The sequence below is a fragment of the Heliangelus exortis genome, chromosome 4 (genome assembly GCF_036169615.1).
Source record: "Heliangelus exortis chromosome 4, bHelExo1.hap1, whole genome shotgun sequence".
Lineage (NCBI taxonomy): Eukaryota > Metazoa > Chordata > Aves > Apodiformes > Trochilidae > Heliangelus > Heliangelus exortis.
In genome coordinates this window covers 6841357-6864548 of record NC_092425.1, presented here as the reverse complement: position 1 = coordinate 6864548, position 23192 = coordinate 6841357, and the positions used below count along the sequence as shown (strand labels likewise).

Genomic DNA, 23192 nt, shown 5'->3' with positions numbered 1-23192 from the left:
CTTTGCTACTACCCTTAACATAATCAAAAAGTGCAGCAAGGCACATCAGGAACACATGGCAGGACGCTGTCCTGCTGAGCAACCAGGCCCAGATGTTCCTCTTCCTGGCCCAAGGGTTGGCATCTGGTCCTGCCTACCTTGGCCTCAGGCATAGGAGAGATTCCTGTAGTCTTAAAAGAGCAAGCTAACAATATTCATATTAAAATGCATCTCTCATAGCAAAATTACACCCAGTTACAATACCATCAGGCTTCAGCTCAACAGGAGTTCAGATATTTTCAAATTCTGATAATGCTGCATCTTGACATACACTTCCTGAAGCTTCCCTTAAATTGCACGTCCAGACTTGCTGCTCATACAGCTACTATTGTAGCATTCTTTCTGATATTAGGTTTACACTCCATAAATGAGAAGAAAAGAATAAACTTTGATGTGGTAAATATAAATCATGCTTCTGCTGCAACAATTTTTTTTTTTTTCTTCCTGGTCAGAGGTGAAAGGAGAGAAGAGCAGCAGAATGGACCTCTCCCATCCTATACAGGGAACAGAAACCCTTTTCCCAACTCAGGAGAAGGTTCCATGAGTGCTGTCTAGGAATAAATTCATCTGAAAGGGCCAGGGCACTTCTACAGGAGCATGCACCTAAAGCAGAAAATACCCTGGCACATCTGATGGTGCACAAGCTGAACTTGAGCAAGCCTTCAAAGGCTGCTTGAAGATCGGAGGTATTTCTAGCTTTCTTTACAAACTGAAAAGAGTAGTTCCCAAAGCTTGAAAATGGTTTACTTAATTTTATTTTTCCTGGCATTTTATTGCAAACACTCTTAAGACTGTTTTCAGGTTAAGAAAAATAAGCAAAGGGAAAATACACAGGTTAGAGTTCGCTCTTCTTGAAATTTAGCCCAGAATTGCTAAGTGTTAATCTCTGGAGGAAAAGCAAATTAATTCTGTAAGAGTGGCTCTGATTCTATGCCATATGACCTCTTTCTCACATCTCTCACAGATTTCATATAGTTCTTGACAATCTACCACTTGCACAAAATTCCAGGAAGATTTTGTTCATTGAATCTAATGAGTCATAGAATTATAGAATCATAGAATCAGCTGGGTTGGAAGGGACCTCAGAGATCATCAAGTCCAACCCTTGATCCACTACTGCTGCAGTTCCCAGCCCATGGCACTGAGTGCCACATCCAGTCTCTTTTTAAATATCTCCAGGGATGGAGAATCCACTACTTCCCTGGGCAGCCCATTCCAATGTCTGATCACCCTCTCAGTAAAGAAATTCTTTCTAATATCCAACCTAAACCTCCCCCAAGCTATTTATGTAGCTCAGTTTCACAGCAGCGCATGGAAGGGAAAAGACCAAAAATGGTTTTATGTCTCTAAATTAGATTTCAGTGAGCACAAACATTGTGTGTGTTCTCTTAATTTATGTGTGTGGCAAATGTAAAGGTGAGCTGACCCAGATCTGATTGCACTCTTGTATCCGTGTAAAGCAGATGGGCAGCGGCGTCTCCTCGTGCTGCACCATGCTCATGTTGTTGTGTTGGTGGAAGTCAGCCTGAGATCAGGATCTGAAAAATTTACATATTCAAGATAAGAAAGTGAAACTTTATATTTTGCTGTGCTGGTTGTGAAGGAACTGTCAAGGAAGGAACATCTTAACCTGGGGCTCTGCAAGAAATGTGTCGCAGAGTGCCTCGGGTCTTCTCTGAGCAGGGAAAGAGGAATTTCTGAACTGAGCATGGTCATGGTCACGGGACACATCATTTGGGCTATGGAGAGTTCTCTGTGTTCAGGATAGTCAGTAAGTACTAAGGTGATGAATTTTTGGCCCTTTTGACTTTTCCATCATACTTGTCTATTGTAATGGAGCACCAGCATAAACTTTTGCTACATTTGCTTTTTCAGATGTATCTGGGTAAACGTGAATTTTCCAAGTCCATTTAAGGTTAAATTAAAGCAAAACCAAGGGAAGTACTCCAAGGTCTATTTAAAAAGTGTTATTAATGTTATGCTTTTGTGAAAATCTTAGTACAGGACATAACACCATAACAGAAACAAGGGTCTTAGCCTTTGCTCAGATGTGATGGGTATTGTCAGCCTGAAGTCCAGAAGTACTAGATTATTTTTTTTTTCAAACAGGAGGTGCCTTCTGAATGGGAATAATGAGGAATCAGACAAAGCAGGTAGCCAGAATAAATAAAATGTTGCTTGGAGGCATAAGGCAAGGTTGCAGTCCACCAAGACTTTAAAATTAATGCAAGCTTTAAAAGGAAGATAATACAAAAGTACTGCAGCTGATTTTAGAATTGAGTTAGACACTGGATTATGCTTCTAATGTGATCTCAAGCAAATAACTGAAACTAGGCTTCTATTTCCCATGCAAGAATACAATGAGATAATGCTGCTTACTTTCATTAGAGAAGTGAACATTTTTTTTCAAACGCTTATCTGTGATTTATTAATATTGTATGGGTTTTTTTTGAGAGATAAGGGGGGGTTAAGCTATGTTGTCTTATGAACATCTTTTGGAAATATTTCCATTGTGCTGTGGAAAAAAAGATTTTGATTCCCAAGTAGAAATTTTTGCATTGCAAGTTTGAGCAACTTCAATCTGTAACATGGCTTAATGAAAAGTTATCAAGGAATATTTTATGTTACTGAAGAAGCTATTTATTTTTTTTGTTTTCCTTGAGCAGGTTATTTCTACATTTAGGCTCTCCATTACTTTGGCTCTTACTAGTTTTGTCTTACATGATATTTTAAAACTTCCAGATAAACTATGTGATTTTATTGCAGATACTGGGCTTTGTTTTTTTATTGACTGACTGTATAAAATCTTTCAAATGTTTGAGTATGTGTTTTTAAAACATTACTGAACAAAATGTTCTTGTCTTGCACCCACCTACATACTCTGGTTTTACTAGAGGTAACAAAAAGTTATGCTAAAGGGATTTGAATTGGTTGAGATCACCTCCCATTTCTAGCTTTACATTTGATTTTGGTTGTGTGGAATTTGGGGCAGGAATTAACCCATTGAAGGGATTTAGTGCAAGAGCCCAGTTCTGGCTCATTTGCTTTCTTCCCAGTTTGCCCACGCAAACTTAGACCTCCAAGACACAGCTCCCCCTTTCCAACCCCAAAACTTGATCAAAGTGCGAATTCTTCATTTCCTGAAATCTCATTGTTTAGGTCAACAAACACGCAGGTCATCTTGCAGGTTGCAGAACAGAAACTGAACACCAGCTCAGTTTCTCTGGATCAATGAAACGTAATTTGATGCTTGTGGTTGCCTCTCCAGCTTGGAGAGAGCAGGCACTGAGAACAAAAGCTCAACACCAGTTTCTTGAGATATTTGAGCAGCAAAATACTGCTAATGCTGTTCTCTTCTGTTGGCATTTGGCTCTGTGCTGTGTTGTTTAGGCCAGGCATAAATTTGTCACAATGGTTATAGTAGAAAATTTTCCTCGAAGTGAAGCATTTTGTGCTGTCCATATGTAGATGAAATGAAAGGGGTGGGGGGAAAGGGAAGAAAAGGAAAAAAAAAATTGATTTGCAGATGTTCACATAGTCTGTCTTATACAATAAAGCTGCTTGGTCTGACTACATGTAAGGCTTTCTCTATAAAATGCCCTCAGCAAAGAGACCTCAGTGAACAATAAATGAAAAATTTTACACAAGTCTGGCCCCAGATGCAGATAAAAGATGTAATTGGCTGTGATACCTAATGGTGTTTTCAGCAAGATGTATGAGAGGTTAAACACATAGCTTCTGCCCACAGTGGGAGGTGGTGCATACAAATGTGGGCTGTCTTGCCTTTAATATCTTAGCAGTCTGACTGCTGCTTTTTGCATGGGGAGCCTTTTTGGTCAGTAGAAACTTAGACTCATAGTGTTTGGTTCAGCTGCATTACAAGAGGCTAATTAATAATTAGGCTTCACTGAGTGTGCTAGGACATAAACCTGTATTTTAAGCAAGTGTGGTTTTTTGTTTGTTTTTTTTACTGAAGAGCTCATTAGAAGTCAACGGGAGTTGAGTGCATCTGGGCCCAATCATGCACCTCTTCCTCAAGTGCCTAATTCAATTGGTTGGTTGTTTAATGACAAAAAATATTTTTTTTGTTACTGCAAGACCTTAATTATTTAATCTGTATAACCACAACATGAGCATTATGAGTAATATGTGGAGGTAGATCATAACTCTTATATCTTCGTGTCTGAGCAGAGAGACACTGAAACAAAGAAAAAAACCTCTTATAATTGTCTATATGTGATGGGGTACAATTCCTCTCCAACAGTTACTGCTTGACATGTGGCTCTCTAAAAGATGTGTCACACCATGTTAATAGCTGAAGTTTTATCTGTCAGTTCAGTCAAGTAGGATTGAATTATAATGCTCATGTTAAATATACACTATCCTATGTAATTGATACATCTTTCTCTTCTGTTGCAGATTACACCAACTGTGAGGCAGGAATATTTCTTGAATATTAAGAGCTCCTCAGGTAAGGACTGAGTTAAATATTTTTTTTTTCTGTGAGGACTGCTGCTGTTAGTAAGGGACAACATGAAGTAAATGCAGAGGACAGTTAATTGTTTTTAACTAAGCTTTGAAAACCAGAATTTGAAGTAGAATTACTTGAGATGTTCACAATGGTACAAGCTACTTGAGAAGGACACAGATATGTACTTTTGTTTGATCTTACTGTTTTGAGTACTCGATACCTAGGATGTCTTCCAAGAAGGAATTGGTAAGAAAAATGGCTTCTGATGGAAAAATGGGAGCCAGCTGAGAAAGTGGCTGGAGGTAATGGGCAGCACTTTTAATAGCAGTTAGCATCATGACTGCTACAGGCTGCTTGTCATTATCAATCTTATCTTTTCAGAGGAGCATTGGTAAATCAAAACTTTATGCTCAGGAAATGTGCCCAGTCCTGTTGGGTTTATTGCTAAATAATAGTGTGCTCAGCAAGTTAAGGTGACATTCTTTGACTGGGATAAACAAGAAATGTTCTGCAGCACAACAAATAAGTTGCTTTTTGTTTGAACAGTCTGATAATACTCTTGCCTTGTGCCTAAAAAAAAGCCTTGGGAGCTTTTCAGGAGGATTGTTGAAGGATTACATATTACTCTGTTCATTATGAGAAAGCATCAATTTGCTGGGGATGGTGCTGTAAAGTCATATAGTCACAGATGACATAAAATATCAGAAGTTTTACCTCATCACATAAGGGGTGGAGGTTGTGCTTGTTTTACTGTTCATGCAGACCAGTTCAGTTCACATGATTCCAAGAAAAAGAGAGAGAAATCCATTAATTTGATGCTTTGTAAACATGTTATGATACACTATAAGTTATGAACTGCAAATCTGCTTCTCCAAGGTAATTAAAACTTTGAGCTCTTCAAGCTACAGAGCGTTTGCCATCCTTTCAGTTTCTTCCTTTTATGTATATCCATTACATCTTAGTGCTTATAACCAAAACACAGGAAGTTGTTGAAATTGGATAATTAAACATTTTCCGTACACAAAGGTTTTTTTGACCATTCCATATTCTGTTACTTTGCCCGAGTATCACAAAAAGCCTGAAATTGAGAAATTGTGTTGAAATTCCTTCGGGTTTGCATTTTTGGAACTTTTCCTAGAGCAATTTCACAACTTAATTTGCATTTGGTGTTAGAAAATTTATAAGACTCTGGTGCTTTGTTACTTATGCCTAGGTTTTGAAAGGAAAAAGAATGAAGGTCTGTTAAGTTTAAAATAAAATTGTAGCCTTTTCTTATAAAAAGGTATATGTTATCATAAAGTACCAGTAAATTGCATGGAGGTATTAGGAAAATAAAGAGCTATCTGTTATCTCATAAAGCTTGTGAGCTTTATTAATTAAACAAATGAATAAGGAATAATCTTTTCTATATTAATTTTTATATAGGAACATAGCAAAAGTACCCCAAACATATTATTTTGCATAAGGGGGAGCAGAGAGGAAGAAAAGGAGCAGCTTTCATGTGGGTTAGGTTTTTAAGCTGGTGTCACAGCTAAGGTCACAAGAAAAGTAGCAGCAGTCCAAAGAAGATGGAAGGAGGATGAGGGTGGGACTGGGAGAGGAGAGCAGTGTAGTCCCTTCAGTGGCAACCTACTCTCTCAGCTGTCTCAGGAAACTGCTATTTTGCAAATCAGTGAGGAATCTTTGAGTCTGCTGAGCAGAATGAAGGGGCTGATGTCTTAACAGAGTCAGACCCTGTGGAACATCTCCATTCCACTGGCTCCTGAGGTTAATACTCCCTTAGCCTCCAGTTGGGAGCTCTTTTAAGACTCCTGTTCTTCCTCCTCCTGTGTCCTTTTGACAAAATTAATTTATGTTGCTCTCTGGAGAGTTGATTAATTTCCTATTATTGGTCCAGTTGTGCAAACCCCTGCAGTCAGGATTGGCAATTGTGCTGCTGCATCTTGGTATAGATGAGTTCTGCTCCTGCACATTCAACCTATGGCACGTGTGCTCTGCTGAAAGATACACCAAGTCTATATTTGCTTGATGAATAGGGGGCTCTAGAATGTGAAACCTACACCAGTAACAGAGTGAGTAAATTTACTCAGTATAGAATTTTTAAGCAGTTTTTACCATATGCCTTAATACCATAATTTTAAATTAGATTTGCTTAAAATGGAAATCCAGATTCCAGCTGACATCATAACATATGACCTCCAGTAGCAAAGGAAATTGAAAACATGAGACAAGGGCATTAATCACTGAATAGTTTATAAGCTTGCCCTGAATATTCATCCAAAATATTAGCTCTACTTCGTACCCAATAACAGCTTAAAGTCAGAATTTATGGATACTATGGGATGCCTAAGATAAGGCATTCAGACTCATTGTTATTCTGGCTGAAATCATTTGAGTCTTTAGGTAAGCACACAGAACTACTTGCATGCCTCATCTGTTGCTTTTTGTGCATGCAAAACCTATTGCTTTTACTGGGAATGTGAGCAAGGTAATAGGGAGCTGATTTGAGAGCTGTAGGGGTGTGCACTCAGAAATTTGTTTGTACAAATCCAGTTGCTGGAGGCAGTGTTAAATGCCCCCAGTGTGGATGTGTCTGGAGTTATGGTCATTGTTTTACAGGGTTTTTAGGTTGATTAGCAATTTGACTTTTAGTTTGGTGTTCTGCTGGTAATTACTTTTTGGAAAGATAGTTGTTGTAGTAGTGCTGCATATACTTTATATAGAGTGTAAAGGAGAGCAATTTAATGTACATATGCATAACTGAGCAGGGCTGCAAGCAAACAGATTGTTTTAGATGGCCTGATGGAGTTATCACTTTAAGCCAATTTATAGTTTCCTCAGTTTTATGAGTTTTAAGGCATTTTTATTAAATTTTGCTTGTTTATACCTGGTATTTTATAATTAAAAGGCACAAAAATTGATCTTTCAAAAAGAAACAAATCTAAGAATGTCAAACTGACTTTTATTTTATATCAAATTTATAATGTTTCCTTCATAATATATTCCCCGTACATGCAACCTCATCAGTGTATCCCAGAATATTCAATGTTCATATATAATTGAATTCAGTAGAGTTTAGATAAACACAGCAAAACCTGGGATCATTACACTCCTGATTACAGCTGCTACTGAGTCGAGCATCTCTCTTGTCTCAAAGAATATGGCTCTTGCTCCTTCTGTCCTCCTGAATACAAGTTAAAAACTTGGGTTGTGGTGTTGTGTCTGGGTTTTTTTGGTCTTTTTATTGTGACGTAAGAATATTAAACATGGTCAGTCTTGCTTTACATTTCCAGCTCTGGAATATGCAAAAGGTCAGCTTGAACATTTAAAGAATGTGGGGTGAAAATATGATCCTACCCCAGGAGAAGTAGATACATGTTTTGCTCAGGACTTTTGCATATGTTAGGCACATTTAGACCATCACCAGAAGAACTTTTCAAATGCAAGCCTTAGGAAGGAAGGCACAGCTTATCAGAAATGGAAAAATGTAAAGTTTTGAGACTTCCACGATAACCACAAAACTTCACCTGTTTCTACCAAAAACCTTTCTCTTTTCAATGTACCCCAGGGAGGAGAAGCATAATGTTTGAGCAAGCCTTGGGCAATGCAGTTAGGAATGATAATGCAAGGAAGCTTCAGGAAGAGGTGATAACTTGCTAGGGCCCAGGAGCAGCATTGTATAAATGAAGAATGTCTGGTGGTTAATTATAGCTCAGAGTGCCTGGATGGGACTCCCCTTAGCTCCTTGCTTTCATTCCCAAGGTAGAGATAGGGAGGAAACCCTAACAAAAGCAGCCTTCCTAATAAGCTGAATTTTATAACTTAGTGCTCAAATGTCTTGATTATCAGTGGAGAATCTTGCTGGGAGAGCTTCTCTGTTCCCATGTATCTTGAGCCAATGATTTCAAACTAGATTTAAATGCTTTTATAGGTGAAAATGAGCTTAATTCACACTGAGCTGGTTGTGGCTTTTGTATTTTGCTTTACTGGGTAGTTCCAGCAGTAAACTGAATTTATTGAAGTAAGTATACTGAATTGCCATAATTGCCTGTACTCAATAATATTTTTAAGGAACTCCACTCTTTGCCTGTTTTTTATTTTAATATTAGGTACATGGTGCAGCTTGTATACAGATATTGTTTGAAGGCTTTGAATGGCTTGCCTGTCTGATGCATTTTAATAGATTCCAGCCTTCTTCCATGACATCATTATTATAACAGACTTCCTAGAAAATATGAACAGCTGCTGCATATTTTTTTCCTGTGTTTTATATTAAAACTGTAGCAGATTTTCCGTTCTCTACAAATGACAGCAAAAGCATTGTCTGATGTAAAACAAAATGAGAAAAAGTCCGAGTAAGGAGCTGTGTTACTGTTAACAGGCCAGTAATGTAACAGGTCCCCATGTATGAATCATTTCATAATGCAATAAAGGATTACTTATGCTGCTGTCAGAGTGGTCAAGGGTTGGTCCCATTTCCTTCCCCCCATCCTCCTGAACTAAACTGTGCATTATTAAAGATGATGAAAACACTGTTGTATGCAGCTTCCTGGCCCAGATGGCAATTTGCATGAAGAATTTTATTGTGGTGTTCTTTTTTTTTCTTTCTTTCTTTCTTTCTAATACCATTATTATATGGACTGCACATAGAGGCTTTAAAATTCTTTTCAGTTCTTGTAATTCGGGTCAAGAAGATTTGCTTCATTGTTTCTCTGTGCATCTTGGAATTCAGTGGTGGTTTAGAGGCTTCTTTACATGTAGATCTAGAGTAGTAAATTAGGAATTCATCAGTCTTGTTGTTACACCTAATTGTTTTTTATCTGGCCCTATCTGTAAAAAGCTGAAAGAATGACGTGGGCCTCTAGATTGTTATGTTGCATTTTGCCTAAAATATCTCAAGCTTTATCTTTAAGGTGACTTGAGCAAACCACCTAGGAAGCCTGGTACCTTTCATTCATCAATATCTGCATTTGATTTAACAAAAATAGCAGGAATAAACAAAACCTATGCTTGACATAGTTCTAGGTGGATACCTGCAGCACTATGGAGAGTAATGGGGTACCTGAGGGTCACTCCTGTCACCCAGCAAGCCAGGAGTTAACAGCAAACTCACTTGGGTGCTCCAGTAAGGGGACAACACTGATTGTTGATGAAACAAATCTGCAAAAATTAGAGAAATCTGCAAAATCCACGGTGAATTTGAGCTTCTTGGTGGCTGGCGTTTTGCTCAGTGGTCCTGCAGCCAGGGATCAACTTCAGCTTCTCTCTTTCTTTTCTGTGTCTCTTTACAATTCTTTTCAGATTTGGCACCTGTCTAGGGGATTGAAAAATCAGCCTGTGTTAATTGGGGAAATGCCTGACACGGGTATTTCTTTATATGGTTCCAGTATATAGTTCTTTATATGGTTCCAGTAATGCCTGAACTGTGCTTCCCTCAGAGTTCTCTGATCCCATGACAGTGTCTGTGGTGCTCAGCTGTACCTGGGGATGTGTGATCCAGAGGTGTGCTGGGTATGGATCACCACAGGAAACCAATCCCAGCTGCAGGATGAGAGCTCAGGAGCCTGTTTGGGGTATTTGGTGTCCAAGAGCACCCAGTAGGCTCCAGCCCTGCACTGATGTGGACCCAACTGTGGTCAATCTGACTGGGGAAGGGTGTGCTGGAGCCTGGCTGATTTAGAGACCCTCTGAGCCTTTTGATGGCCGTAACCTTGTCAATTAGTGCTGCTGTCTTAATCCTATATCTTGTAGGGCTTTCTCCATTCACTGGAAAACAAGGCACCTGCGTTTTATCTCCTGTGGGGGGGGAAAAAAAAAAAGGCAGTAACTAAATATCTCTTCTTCGTGATGCAGGGAGATGGTTTATGCACCAGTAGGTGACTGTGAGCTTACTGATAAATAGTAAAAGAAAATCAATACTAACCTTGCAATGAGAAGCTAGATAAAGATAGGGCTCCAATGTCCCTGTCTGTGGTGTTCATCAAATGGTGCCTATTTTGTGGCTGCTTATGGGGAAATAATTTTATGAAAGAAATAACTAGTGCCTTCTGGGGATTATCAGTTACAAGCCTTTCTTCATCTAGCATGAACTTGACATAAAACTTTCATTCCATTTCCTTTTCTAAAGCAGACCTGAAATCAAATAATCTATAAATAAGATTAATGCAAATTATTATTAGCCCAGATGTGGCAAAAAACATCCAAAAAAGCACCATCTGGTTTTATAACCACAGGAGCCCTAAACCAACAGCTGAGTTTGTAGTATGACTGATGGCTACAGAAAAAAGATAAGGTTATTCCTCTGAACATTTGATGCATCCTGGTACCCAGCAACTAATGGGTGACATCCATAACTTCTGTGCTGTATACACTGGGTAGGAGGACACTTTCAAACCACACACCCATTTTTGGAGGTCAGCTCACACTGAACTGGCATGGTTAGCACAAATCCAGTTTCATTCCAGCATTAAACAATTTCTAAAAATTTTGTTTTTGTTTTTGTTTTGTTTAAACTCTCTTCTTGTTTACCTTGAAAGGAGTGTGAAAATCTTATGTTCAGTGGAACTAAATCTGGGCATCATCTTCAGTTTTTCCAGCTGATTAGAAAGCAAAATGAAACACAGAAAGTATTTTGAGACTGCAGTTCTTATCATATCTCTTATGCTCTAAGAAAAATTATCTTTCTCATTACTGTAAAATTCCCAAATATGGGGGAAGCTGTAGGGACTGACTTGCACTGATTTTAATTTACTGATTGTCTTTTTTACAGCATTCAGAAATAAATTTCTTCCTTCCCATTAACCTCAACCTCCACATAATTTTAGAAATTCTAGCTCTCTGACATTGCATTTCTAGTCAGTCTGGCTTTTTTTTCAGGTGTACTTACAGTCTGTGGATTGTTCCATTAATTCTCTTCAGTAAATTCTTTACAAAACAATTTTTTCCATTCATCCCCTGCCAAAGAAGGTATCAGATACTTATATGAGTATATAATAATAGGTTTTAAATAAATGTTGGAGATAACTATTAGTCAGCTCAGCTTATAACAATGTTACCTACAAAATAAATATTTTTGTAGCTGTTATTTTTATTTAGTATCAAGTATCCTGTAGTGATGAAACACTTCATGATGGAAAATAATTTTGCAGTCATTGATATATATAATCTACAATATATACAATATCAAGTAATGTGATTATAATGACCACATCCATTCTGATCTGTATGGCAAAGCAAAGCAAAACGATGCAGAAATTAAACTGAAATTAATGTAATAAATCTATAGTTGCAGCACTCAGACAAATAAAAGTATGGATTGTGCATTTTTTTAAATTGGAATACAAAGCTGGAAAATAGAGGTTCTGCAATTCTTTACATATGCCATAAAAATGTTTTACTTTTTGCTTCATAGAACTCTGAAATAAAACTCAAAACATGATTTGGGGACAGAACAGATTAAAAAAATTAATTCAATGGAAAATTACTTAACAGTGGCTTTATTATTGAGATTCTTATTAATGTGATGAACCTGAAATGATATGTTAATGAAAATATGAACCTTTGAATGAGAGGAAAACTAAGAGTATTTAAATACTGTCTGTACCAGTAAACTATGTTTAGGGTGAGAATTTTCCTCGTTTGCAGTACACAGGTTTTTCAAGAGGATGTGTCCTAAAGTTAACGGTAGATTATGGCAAGAAGAGTGTATTTAAGTTAACTGAGCATGATTTTTCCAAGATGTGTTTCACCTCCTAGCATCAGTGCCTGAGCATCAAGTCAGTCAGCTGCTTGTTCTGTTGCACCAGAGCTACTCAGAACATCAAAAAGGTATTTTGATACAAAGGACCTTCCTGAGGCTCACAGTATTTGAAAACCTTTACTTATTTCTGTGTTTTCTATCCTCTATGTAAATGTGAATCCTTATGATAAACTCTCTAGTGTGTGGCTCACATTAACATATTTGACCAGTCCTTGTAAGCATGGTAGTGTTGCCACAACATAGAAAAATTGTGGATGTGTCTTGAAAGTAACTTTCTCCCATTAGTCCTATTAAAAATCCCCTATAGGGATTGTTTTACTACTCTTTCAGTAGATACTTGAGAATTTGTTCTCTCCTGGCATTTCCCAATATTAGGGTTACCCTTGGAAGGGATTCTCATGGTTGGTGTGAATGGTAATAAAGAGTACCTAGGATTATTTTTGGGGTGTGTGATGGGGTCTAGGGTTTGATTTAGGCTTTTAGAGTTTGGGGTTTTGTTTTTTATTACCATCAGCTTCAGGTTGGCATATATCAGCAGTGAGTATAATTTATCCTATGCTATTGCCCTTAAAATCAGGAGCCTGTTCTCTGGGCAATGAGTTGGTACCTGTGAGACCAAATGCAGGAGTCTGTGTTGCAAACTATTGCTGCAACCCAAACTGAATGGTGTGGCTCTTGTAGCTGCAAATTTCCAAGTCTGTTAAGTGGGGCAGGGTTTGAAGGGAGAGGTAAATATCTTTTATTAGATGAATGTAGTTGGGAAAAACAGACACTGTCACAAAAACAAGTCCTTCTTCAGGTCTGTGCAGGAAAAGATTTCTGTGCCAAAGAGGTTGTCTGTTTTTTCCAGCTGTATCAGTTGGTCTAATAAAAGATTTTAACTCTCCCTGCAAACTTTGCCCAACTGAACCATTAGAATTCCTTCTGGCAGCTTGAACAGAAAAGCCAGCATCAGCATGGCCAGGGTGTTTTGCTGCATTTCATGTGCCATACCTCTACTCTTTCTTTAGCTGTCCTGAAATCCTTCTCAAATGTAGCATAGAAAGGGAGCATATATTTAATTACAAAGAGGTCTCCTTAAATACAGACTGATAATGCTCATCCAAGAGTGTTTAGTGCTTTCCTTAGCCTATATTTTTACTTAAAAGGAAATTTTGCCTTCTATGGGGTTTGTTTATTCCTCTCCTCTTGAGAGGTCCATCTCTTCTGTTAATGTTAACCTTCCATGCATGGGAGCCCATGTATTGGAAATGGTAACAGAGGGGAAAATTGTTCCCTGGACATGGCTCTGCTTTTCTGATAAGTCTCATTTGTGTGGTCTGGAGTGATGATACTTGCCTGATAGCTGCTCAAAAGTCTCTTGCCTAGGTTTAGCAAGGGCTTTCTTCACAGAAACCCTTGGACATAAATAACTGGGATCTTGATGGAAAGGGGGTGTAAAGGAGGCTGCTGTAATACAAAAACAAAAGGAGCAGTGTTTCCAGCTAGAGTGCCAAACATCTTGGAGTCAAATGCAGAAAATGTTTATAGTGTTGTATACTTTTATTACTACAGACTGAAGGAAAAGAACTTATTAAATGACTTTGGGGGGCTAAATTTTGTACCGGGTGACTACCAAATAGTGGACAAAGAAGACCTCTCTCTACTAGGGGGTGGGAGCAGGGAATCTGTACACAGTACTTAGCTTCCTTGTACAGTGTACAAGGACAACTGCTGTTTTCAGGCTCACTGGGGGGCCTGAATTTGCTGTGGGGAGTTGGGTTGCACTGCTGGGAGGCTGTGTGGATGCCCATGGGCATGCAGATTACCAGACTCGAGCTCCTGCCAATTTTTCCCTTAAGGACACTGTGAAAAAATCATTTCTGCAGCTGTTGCCTTGCTATCCTCCAAGCCCAAGACACTGCATGTAAGACCTGTTTACTTCAGCTTGTTTTTTAGCTGACCTTCTCTTGATTGTATTTTGGTCCAGATTTCCTCAGTGTGATGGGCACTAACACACAGAAAGCTGTCACTTCCCTCTGCTCTGGCCAGGCCATGTGTATAACCAATAGTTCTTGTACCCTTCTTAATGGGAGTACTCTCTTCTCAAGCAATAAATATTATTAAAGCAACAAAGTTCAGGACCAAGCTCATCAGTGCTGTTTATTTGTCTTTGGTGTCTTTGCTGTTTTTATAGTGCTTTACTGATGCCAGCTGCTGCTGCTGCTGTCTGTAGCTGCAGGGGAAGCCTAAGGCTGTGGTTGAGTCCCAGGATGGTTTGGCTTTTTTTTGCTGCTGCAGCAAGAGAACAAATAGTTCTCTCTGTGCATTACAGAATGAGGTGTGAGTGAGCTGTGGTGTTGTCTCAAGGAGCTGGACCAGAGAGCTAGGCTGAAGCCAGGGCCTGAAAAATGTAGCTTGTGCCTAAGTGCCAGGGTGAAAAATTGTTGGGCTGTCATTCTCCCAGGTGTGTTCATAGGCAGTGACTGAGGAGGACTTGGACATGAAAAAAAAAAAAAAAAGTCTGTTGTAAATAAAGGTGTAGACTAAAAAATGAGAGAGGAAAGAAAGATGCAAAGGAGAAAAATAGACAAATGTGGTTTGTCACTGCTTTCATGCAGTCTGTTATGTCCCTTACACTTTTGCCTCGGGAAGATAAAATGTATTCCTTGTTTGATCTCAGCTGGTGTGAGCTGCTCTGTAGATCCCTGAGCATCTTTGAATCACTCAGCCTCATCATCTTTCAGCTCTGTACTTCAACAGACACCGATTTGCTGAGTCCTCAGTTTCTAAAATTACATATGCTGAAGTTCTCCCTTTCCCTTCCTAGGGTTTGCTTTGGCTGTGTTGTCACTGGACTCCAATGAGTAGCAGGGGTTGGGTCCTTCTTGATACCAACTTTTAGGTAGGAAGTAACAAATTGAAAAGAGCCTGTACCCTAGTAATCTATAGCAAATGACATGGGAGATACCCTTTTCACTTAGAATTCTGCCTTGGTTTTGCTGCTCAGCTGCTGTGTTGCAGGTTGTCCTTGCAGGCAATGGTTTCTTCATCTTTTCATCGTGTCCAGCCAGGATCTGCTGCAGCGTGGGATGCAGCTCTGCAGCTGAAGAGGTATCAAAAAAAATGTTTCCTTGCTTGCAAACATGAGAAGTCAGCTGTGATGTTACTGCCCATTCATGTTGGAAAGATGCAGCCAAAGAAAGCTTAAATCTGGAGTTGTTTTGGCATTTGTCAAGCTGAGTGGTTGGGCAGATTGTTTTCAAGCCTTGATTAAAGGACGTGTTGTGTCAAAAAGGATTGAGAAGCAAAACAGTGGAAATGTAGCGTGAAGTACTATCTAGGAACTGGAATGCAGATCTATTATACAGTGACATGCCAAATTACAAGGTGTAAGTCTGGTGTAAGCAAACAAACGTTGTGTAGGGCCAAAAAAGGTCAGGGAGAGACAGAAAAATGTGTCTTGAATAGGCAGACCACAGCTACTAACACAGTCTGTTATGTGTAAGGTCTGTGTATGTGGGACAAATCACTGTCATTTAAATCTCTTTAAAAACTAATGAGGCACACAGCTACCACCATGAAAGCTTAATGTGTAAGGTCTGCTGTAAATTATATTCAGGCAGGCACCATCTCCAGTGTTCAGTCTTTTTGCACATTATACTGAAGTACAATTTAAGGCACATGTGGTAGTAATTCAAGGTTACTCTGTTACCCTGATTTCTAATCTATGTATCTTGTAGCATAGTCATGTCTTTTGCCAAATGGAGAATACTAATAATAAATAGTGTTTAATATTTTTGCTGATGTAACAAACTTGGAAGCCATTCTGTTGAATATGAAGAGCTTTGTGGTGATAAAATATCAGCATGAAAAATGAAGGAAGCAATGAGATTGATGCAGAATTGTTGGTTTATAGTTACTTTTCATTACACACCAGTTTGCTATCCCAGTACTCAAAGTAGTTACATGAGGAAATAAAATTCACTGGGTTTGTTCTCTTTGATAAATGAAAGGTAAATATAGCAAATTATTTTAACTTTCCCAAGAGAGTCATGCAACATGGACTACTTGTACCTGTCCTTATCCATAGTAACCATTCTCTTGACAAATATTTCTTTTCTAGGTGGTAGCAATTTTATTTCTACACCTGCCCAAAATTCCTTTGTTTTTATTTATCCATATAATTAAGCAGGTGGTTCTTAGTACTGGTTGCTGTAAAGCATGTGAATTCTAGAACATGCACATTAATGCTGGGTTTTAATACTTGCACTTTGCAAACACGTCACTAGATGATGATGATGATGATTATTATTACTATTTATTTATTATTGTTATTATTGTTATTATCATATTTGTGTTTTTTGGGGTTGTTTTTTTTGGTGTTGTTTTTTTTTTTTTTTTTTTTTTTTCTCCAGAAAAATTTTGGAACGGGTTCTCTCCTCCTTCCCAGAGTGTTTTTGATTATGCATCCTCACAGCAGCCTTGCTTTACTCTCCACTTTTCTACATCCCTACAGAGTCTTTTCTTCTGCTCTCACTTTGTGCTAGGAAAGACGTACCCATACCTGGCAAATGCTTTCCTCCTCTTGGTTGGGAATGAAATATTTTTAATTCTGTTTTCCCAAGTTACTGATAGCTGATTAAATTGCTCTTCTTTTTCTTAGCAGTAAGCCCATTCATTCCCAATTTTTCAGCTGCCTCTGAAGAATCTTCCAGCCTCTCCTTCTGAGCAGTTTGCTTCTTTTCCATCACAAGTGACTAATTCTTTCCTTTCTTTTCCTGGTCATAATCCAGGAGCTGCCTCCACTCTTTTCTTCTCCCATCTCTCTGTTTATTTTAGAGAAGATAGAAGTGCTTTTGTCTCATGTCAGCTCAGTTAGGCACATGTTATCTAATCAGTGACATATTCAGAACTGGTTTGCAACCTTCTGGCTCCCAGTGTATTAAGTCTGTGACATTTTTCCATTGGGCTTCCTATCTTTTCTTCATTGGAAGGGGACGTAATAACCCCAAACTATTATGTCTGAAATGCTTCTTCTCTGAGTGTCTCATTGCAGAAAAATTCAAATGTAGGCTAACACCCCCTCACACTATCTTGTTTTAAAAACACCACTCATTTATGCCTTAGCAAATAAAAAAAATTAAAAAGCTTTTTCCAGGCAGTATAGTTGAACTATGTATTTTTTCCAGGATTTTTTATTCTGAATTTTGCTTATTTGTAGCTTCTCCCTGAATTGCCTTATTTTTAGGCTAATGAAGAAAAATGGTGTATGTTTAACAAGTAAACTTATCATGGGTATCCAGTAGCTAAAATATCAGGCAGATGCTGTGTTCTTGATTCTCTGTACTCATATTTTTCAGTAGGTAATATACCAGCTCAGTGTCAGCCCTCATTTATTCCTATTTGTCACTACTAAGTCTTTTTCTTTGTTATTAGTACAAAGACTACAAAGACAAAATATATAATGCACTTGAAAAATTTTAAGGCCAGGTTGGATGGGACTTTGAGCAACCTGATCTAGTGGGAGGTGTCCCTGCTTATGCAGGGAAATTGGAACTAGATGATCCTTAAGGTCCCTTCCAATCCAGACCATTCTGATTTTATTTTTATTCCTCTATTTCTTATCTGTGAGAAAATGCCACTTTTCTTCTTCCCAAGTGGATGCTTTAGTGCTGAGACCCTCTTGTCCACTTAAGTTGCAAACTGCACCACGTGCTGAGCACCTGTGTTTGCTGTAGCTCTGATAAGACATCTAAGTTTTCACCAGAGATTCTTTGAAGCTGCTCTGTGGCACAACAAATGGTGAAATTAATTCTTGTATGGGCCCTCACTTCTGACTGCTCAATTTCTTTAGATTCCTGCAGGATTCCTGCAGCTTGAATGCTTCCAAAATGCTCCATGTGAAATATTAATGCAAAATTCTCTTGCGACTGGTTTCCCATCAGGATTTTGTGACCACACTGTCCATCTCTAAGTCTGAATATTAGTAATGTTCAACCCCCACTGAGCAATTTCACCTTAATTCCTAGCTGGAAATGGAAAGCCACAAATTAGTAATTGCATGAAGAAGAGAGACAGTGAGGCAAAGTAATATCCACCCTGAATTAAACATAAGCTATATTAAAACTTTGAATTCCCATTGCTTTTACTATTTTGGCTTTTTTAAGAAGGCCACAAAACTGTACTTTCCAGGGCTACCTGGATAGCTGAACAAAATCTGTTTGTGTTAAAATGCAAATACATGGATGGAGTTAATCAGCTTTTAATCACCTGTGTAGTTACAGGCAGAGATGGTTGACAGCTACAATTTGTAACCCCATGAGCCATAAATGACTTTCAAGCCAGGTGTTGTGCACCCTTGCTGTGTAGTCATGAAATCAGATTCAACTGCAAGGTTCAGAACAGCCTTTCCTCTTCTTTTTTTGTTTGCTTTTCAGCTCGTAGCCAATGGATTAAGTTTTTAGAAGTGTAAGAACTTTGAAATAAAATTTTTTTTAAGCCAGTGGTTTCTCAAGCTTTGAAGTGTCATTTTTAATAATTGAGCAACTTCATACATGGGTTCATGTTCGTAACAAATTAGCACTTTCTAAAAATATGTTGAGAAGAGGGAGGGGGATTAAATCCAAGACTGTGAATAATTGTGGAAACATCCATGCCTGACTTAATAATCCATGGTCAACCTTGGGAATTTTTGTCTTAATTTCTTAAGATAGTCTTCTTTCTGCCTTTTTCTCTAATCCACTGGCCAGATCAGTTGGTATAGACATCTCTAATGTCTTTATATAGTATATTTTGGATTCACTAGTTGTTGTATCCATTTGTCCTTTTCTGTAGCCTTCTTTTTTTTTTTTTTTACAAAAATTTTGCCAGGCAACTGGAAAAAAAAAAAAAAAAGGTATTTAAAGCTGCTTTGGATTGCCAAATTAAGTGATTAAGTGACTGTTTGACTAACAAGAGCCATAGGAAGAAGTTTTTTACTGTTTGAACTCTGACACATGGTGCCCAGAGAAGAGATGAAGTCTGCATCCCTGGAGACCCAACCAGTCAAGGCCCTCAGGAGGCTTCTTCAGGTGATCCTGCTCTGAGCAAAGGGGTGCATTAAATTCTCTCCAAGATGCCTCCCAACCTCAACCATTGTGTAATTACCTGCAATAATAAATTCAATTTGAAGTTGGGTTTTTTATCTAAATGATAGATGCCATATACCTCCCCAGAAGTGACCAAACAATTTATTGGGCTAATCTGAAGGTGTTATGTGTAATTATCCTTTCCCATAATAAGGAAATATGGGACCATTTCCAGACTTAAACCACGATGATGCAAAGCATGGATACTTAGATTAAAAAGTAAGAGTAGCATTTGATTAATTAGTGTCCTGTTTGTGCATTTCTAGTTCAAGATAATGTGGTTACTTCAGACTAATTGAGGCAGCACTAAAATTATTTTTGTTGTTGCCAATGCAGCATTTGGAATTCTTCATCAGTTACTTTCTCATGTTGTGTAACTTTCTGAATCATTTTGGGTTCATATAAATGCTAGTATTAGTTTTTGGGGCAGAAGTCATTCTGATGGGTGGGAGAAGTCATTGGAGTCTGAGATTCCAAACCAAAGAGCAGGATTGTAGTAAAAAGTTGATTCAAAACTGGTAGTACTTCATCTCCAGATTTCATGTGATTTTTTTAAGTGAATCAATGGCTACCTGTAAAGTGGGCCAGGGAGTCCCAGGTGAGACTTCATGTCTCAGACCCTTTCAGATTTCATCTCCAGGTTAGACCCAACATGCCTCATCTTCCTCCTCTGTTTGGTACCTTGGTTTTTCAGAGAGAGGGAGCTTGGCAGCATGGAAAGATGAAAACTTGCCATGAAGTTTTGGTGCTGTTGACATGATTTACCAGAGGATAATAAAAATCCTGTTACCCTGGTGTAAACTCTGTGCTGTGCTGTATCTGTCAGCAGTAGCAGAGTCAGTGTGGGATTTCTGCTGGGATAACCCAAGTTAACATCTCTGCCAGTAGCATTAAATCTTAAAGCAGGAGGCTGTTACATCAGGGTATCCTGTGGGGATGCTGAGCTTATTGCATTTATTGTGTTAAGAAAGGGAAGAGGTGTGAGTAAAGTAGAGCTGAAGAAAACGAGATTGAATCATGATGATCAACTTATCAAAGCTTTCACACTTGCTTGAGAGATGGCAGACTGCAATGAGTGACTACTAGAAAATTAATTCTTACAGAGTTGCAAGAAATAAATCAATTGCGTTTGTCTTAGAAACTCTTAGGGAGTTAATTTGCCTTTCCCATGCGTTGGAATCTTACTTATTTCTTAATTTTATATTTCTCCTCCAGTATCTCATCTGACTGTCATATATATGCCTGCAATTTGTTACTTAGAAGGAATTTGACTATAATCCAAATATTCAGTCTGATTCAAACAAGCTGGGTTCACTGCATATTATTACTTCTGGTTTTTCCTTGTGCCCTCAATAGTGTAGCTGTCCAGCAGCTCACATCCAGCTGTGAGTATTCCTGACCTCAGGAATAAAGTGAAGCACCTGTGAGGGATGTGTTTGTAGCTAAGTAGCATCCTTTACTTAACAAGACTACATTGATCCTTTACCATTGAAAACTGTCAGTGTGTTTGAGACAGTGAGCTGCCTATTTGGGGAGTTAAAAAAATAATTGCACTTGTAAAATAATTCTAACTGAAATATATTCTGCTTTTTGATCTTATAAAATATTTTATATTATTTAAACAAAGAAAATTAAGACATACTGGTCTGCAGAACTTCAGTAGACCTGAACATTATGTTCAGTTAGTTGGTGCTCATTTGTGCTACAGTGCCACTGCCCTACAAAGCCATAAAGAAACAGCTGCTCCTCAACATGTGCTCTTATACATGTTTTGCTTTCATTACTTCCTACAAGTATTCTGTTACTGTGCTTGAGCACAAGTGCTGTGTAAGATTTTTTTCAGAAGCATCTTAAAAGCCTTTGGATAGCCTCTTGTATCAGAATTTTAAAATATGTTAATAGGAGATTACATATATATCATATTATATGTCATATAGTTGCTTTTATCATGTGAATGGATCACTTAAGTATTAGCTCTGATGAATATATTGCTTTTTCCTCACTGGAAATCTTGCAGATTAACTGCTATACATGGTTGGTTCCTTATTAATTATTTTTTTAAATGCTCTAATCATGTCTTGAATATTTCTATTTCTACCTCTTCCTCTTCCTTCCCAGTTAATCTCTTCCTGTGCAACATGACTCTATTCTCTTTCTAAATTGTGTGGAATCCTTTACAGTAATTTAAATTGATGTTTTTCCTTATTGCAGTCTGACACCTACTTAGCATATTGTTTATTAAGTGCAGTTTTGAAAGCAATACATTAATTAACAGTGATTTAGTGAGTAGCTGAAAATATTTAAATTAACTTAGAGCAGAAGAATATTAAAATGGAATTATTTTCTTTTAAATGAAATAATTTTTTTTCTTTTCTTTTAAAAAGAAAGCATGGGGGAAAGTGTTGTTCTGTATGGCTTTTGCTCTGACACCTTGCTGGTGTTTCACAGCAAAGTGAGCTCTTTGCCTGGTTTGTTTTCTTGTGCTTCAGGGCAGCATTTATTCCCCAGCAGAGCCAAGGTTTTGTCCAAAGAACAACAAAATGAGTACTCTGTGTTGCTGCAAACCTACACTAATTTTATAGTTTACCACAGTGCCTCATTTCTTGAAAACCTCTAGATCATTCTTGTGAGTAGCTGGTGCTAAACTTGTAGTCAAGCAGCAGAAATTTTAATTGATGCAGCATTTGTTGATTGTGCTGTGATGAACAGAAAGCTGAAACCACATTCCCCAAATTACCTGCTGTGTGATGTCTTTATATTTTTAATGGTCTTCTCAGAAGTCCCATTACAGTATTGCTTCAGTTGAAAAGAACAAACAGGCTATTTATTTAGCATGCAGTCAATTTCAGCTAATAATGAATAAGCACTTACAATAATCTATCAACAGTAAAGGGTTTTTTGGTTGGTTTTTTTTTTTTTTTTTTTTTTGGAGTCATGTATGATCTTCCTGTCTGCTCCCTGGAGCCTAAAGTACTTATTGCTTGGAAACAAAGACCCTTAGAGGCAAAGGTAAGCAACAGGATGCTGAAAGAGCAAGAGCATGGCTGTGAACAGGAATACAATGGAGAGCAGTTCATAATGGAGCTCCAGCAGGACCCACTGGACATTCAGTCTTCTCTTCCCAATCTCTTCCCCTATTTCAGCTAAGAGGCAGCTTCCTCTTCCCATGCTTTTAAAGGGTAAATGCATCATCATGGTTTTTATATGCATTCATTAATCTGCAAGGAACCCAGTGCTCTTGGGTGTTTGTTTTAGCCAAGCTTTTAGTATCCAGTTCTGCAGATCCATTCCCCTTTGGAGTTTATTGTTGATTACTCTGAGTGGATTCAGTGTTCTGTGAGGTCTAATAAAAGGATGAAAGCTCTTCTTCAATACCTAAAGCCTTTGTGACAGCATGGCCCACCCATCTCTCAGAGAAATAATCTGAGTGTCTTTTTTATTTTGTTGTAAGTCTAAAGTTGTGACAAATTTGTATCATTGGCATATTTAAGAAAATATAAATTAGAAATTAAATTTGTCTCTTGTCCACTAACTTTATGGGCAAAATGTGGAGAATTGTGTGGTCTTCTTAAATTGAGGGACCTTTTCTGGGGTAATATTATATCCTTTTGCAAGCCTCTTTTTTTTTTCAGTGGTAACTATTGGTACTGTGTTTAAGGAATATCTGAGGTTAAGGATGCTTTAAATTTTGAAAATAAGTGGTAATACTTTAATTTTGACAAAACTCGTATTTCTGAGCTTGGGAGGAAAATTTAAGGGAATGTTTTAAGGAAGATTCTTTTTGTTGGTGTTTGTAATGCAGGTGGAATTCAAA

General features: G+C 38.1%; 1 protein-coding gene across 1 annotated transcript in view; it reads left to right on the top strand.

Moving 5' to 3' along the window:
- The first annotated feature begins 4460 nt into the window (after nucleotides 1-4460).
- The window catches only part of BMPR1B (bone morphogenetic protein receptor type 1B), a 142392-nt gene continuing 123660 nt past the window's right edge, over nucleotides 4461-23192 (top strand). Inside the window, exon 1 of the mRNA XM_071742800.1 lies at nucleotides 4461-4510. The gene's annotated coding sequence lies outside the window, so the exon portion shown is untranslated. The remainder of the gene's footprint in view (nucleotides 4511-23192) is intronic.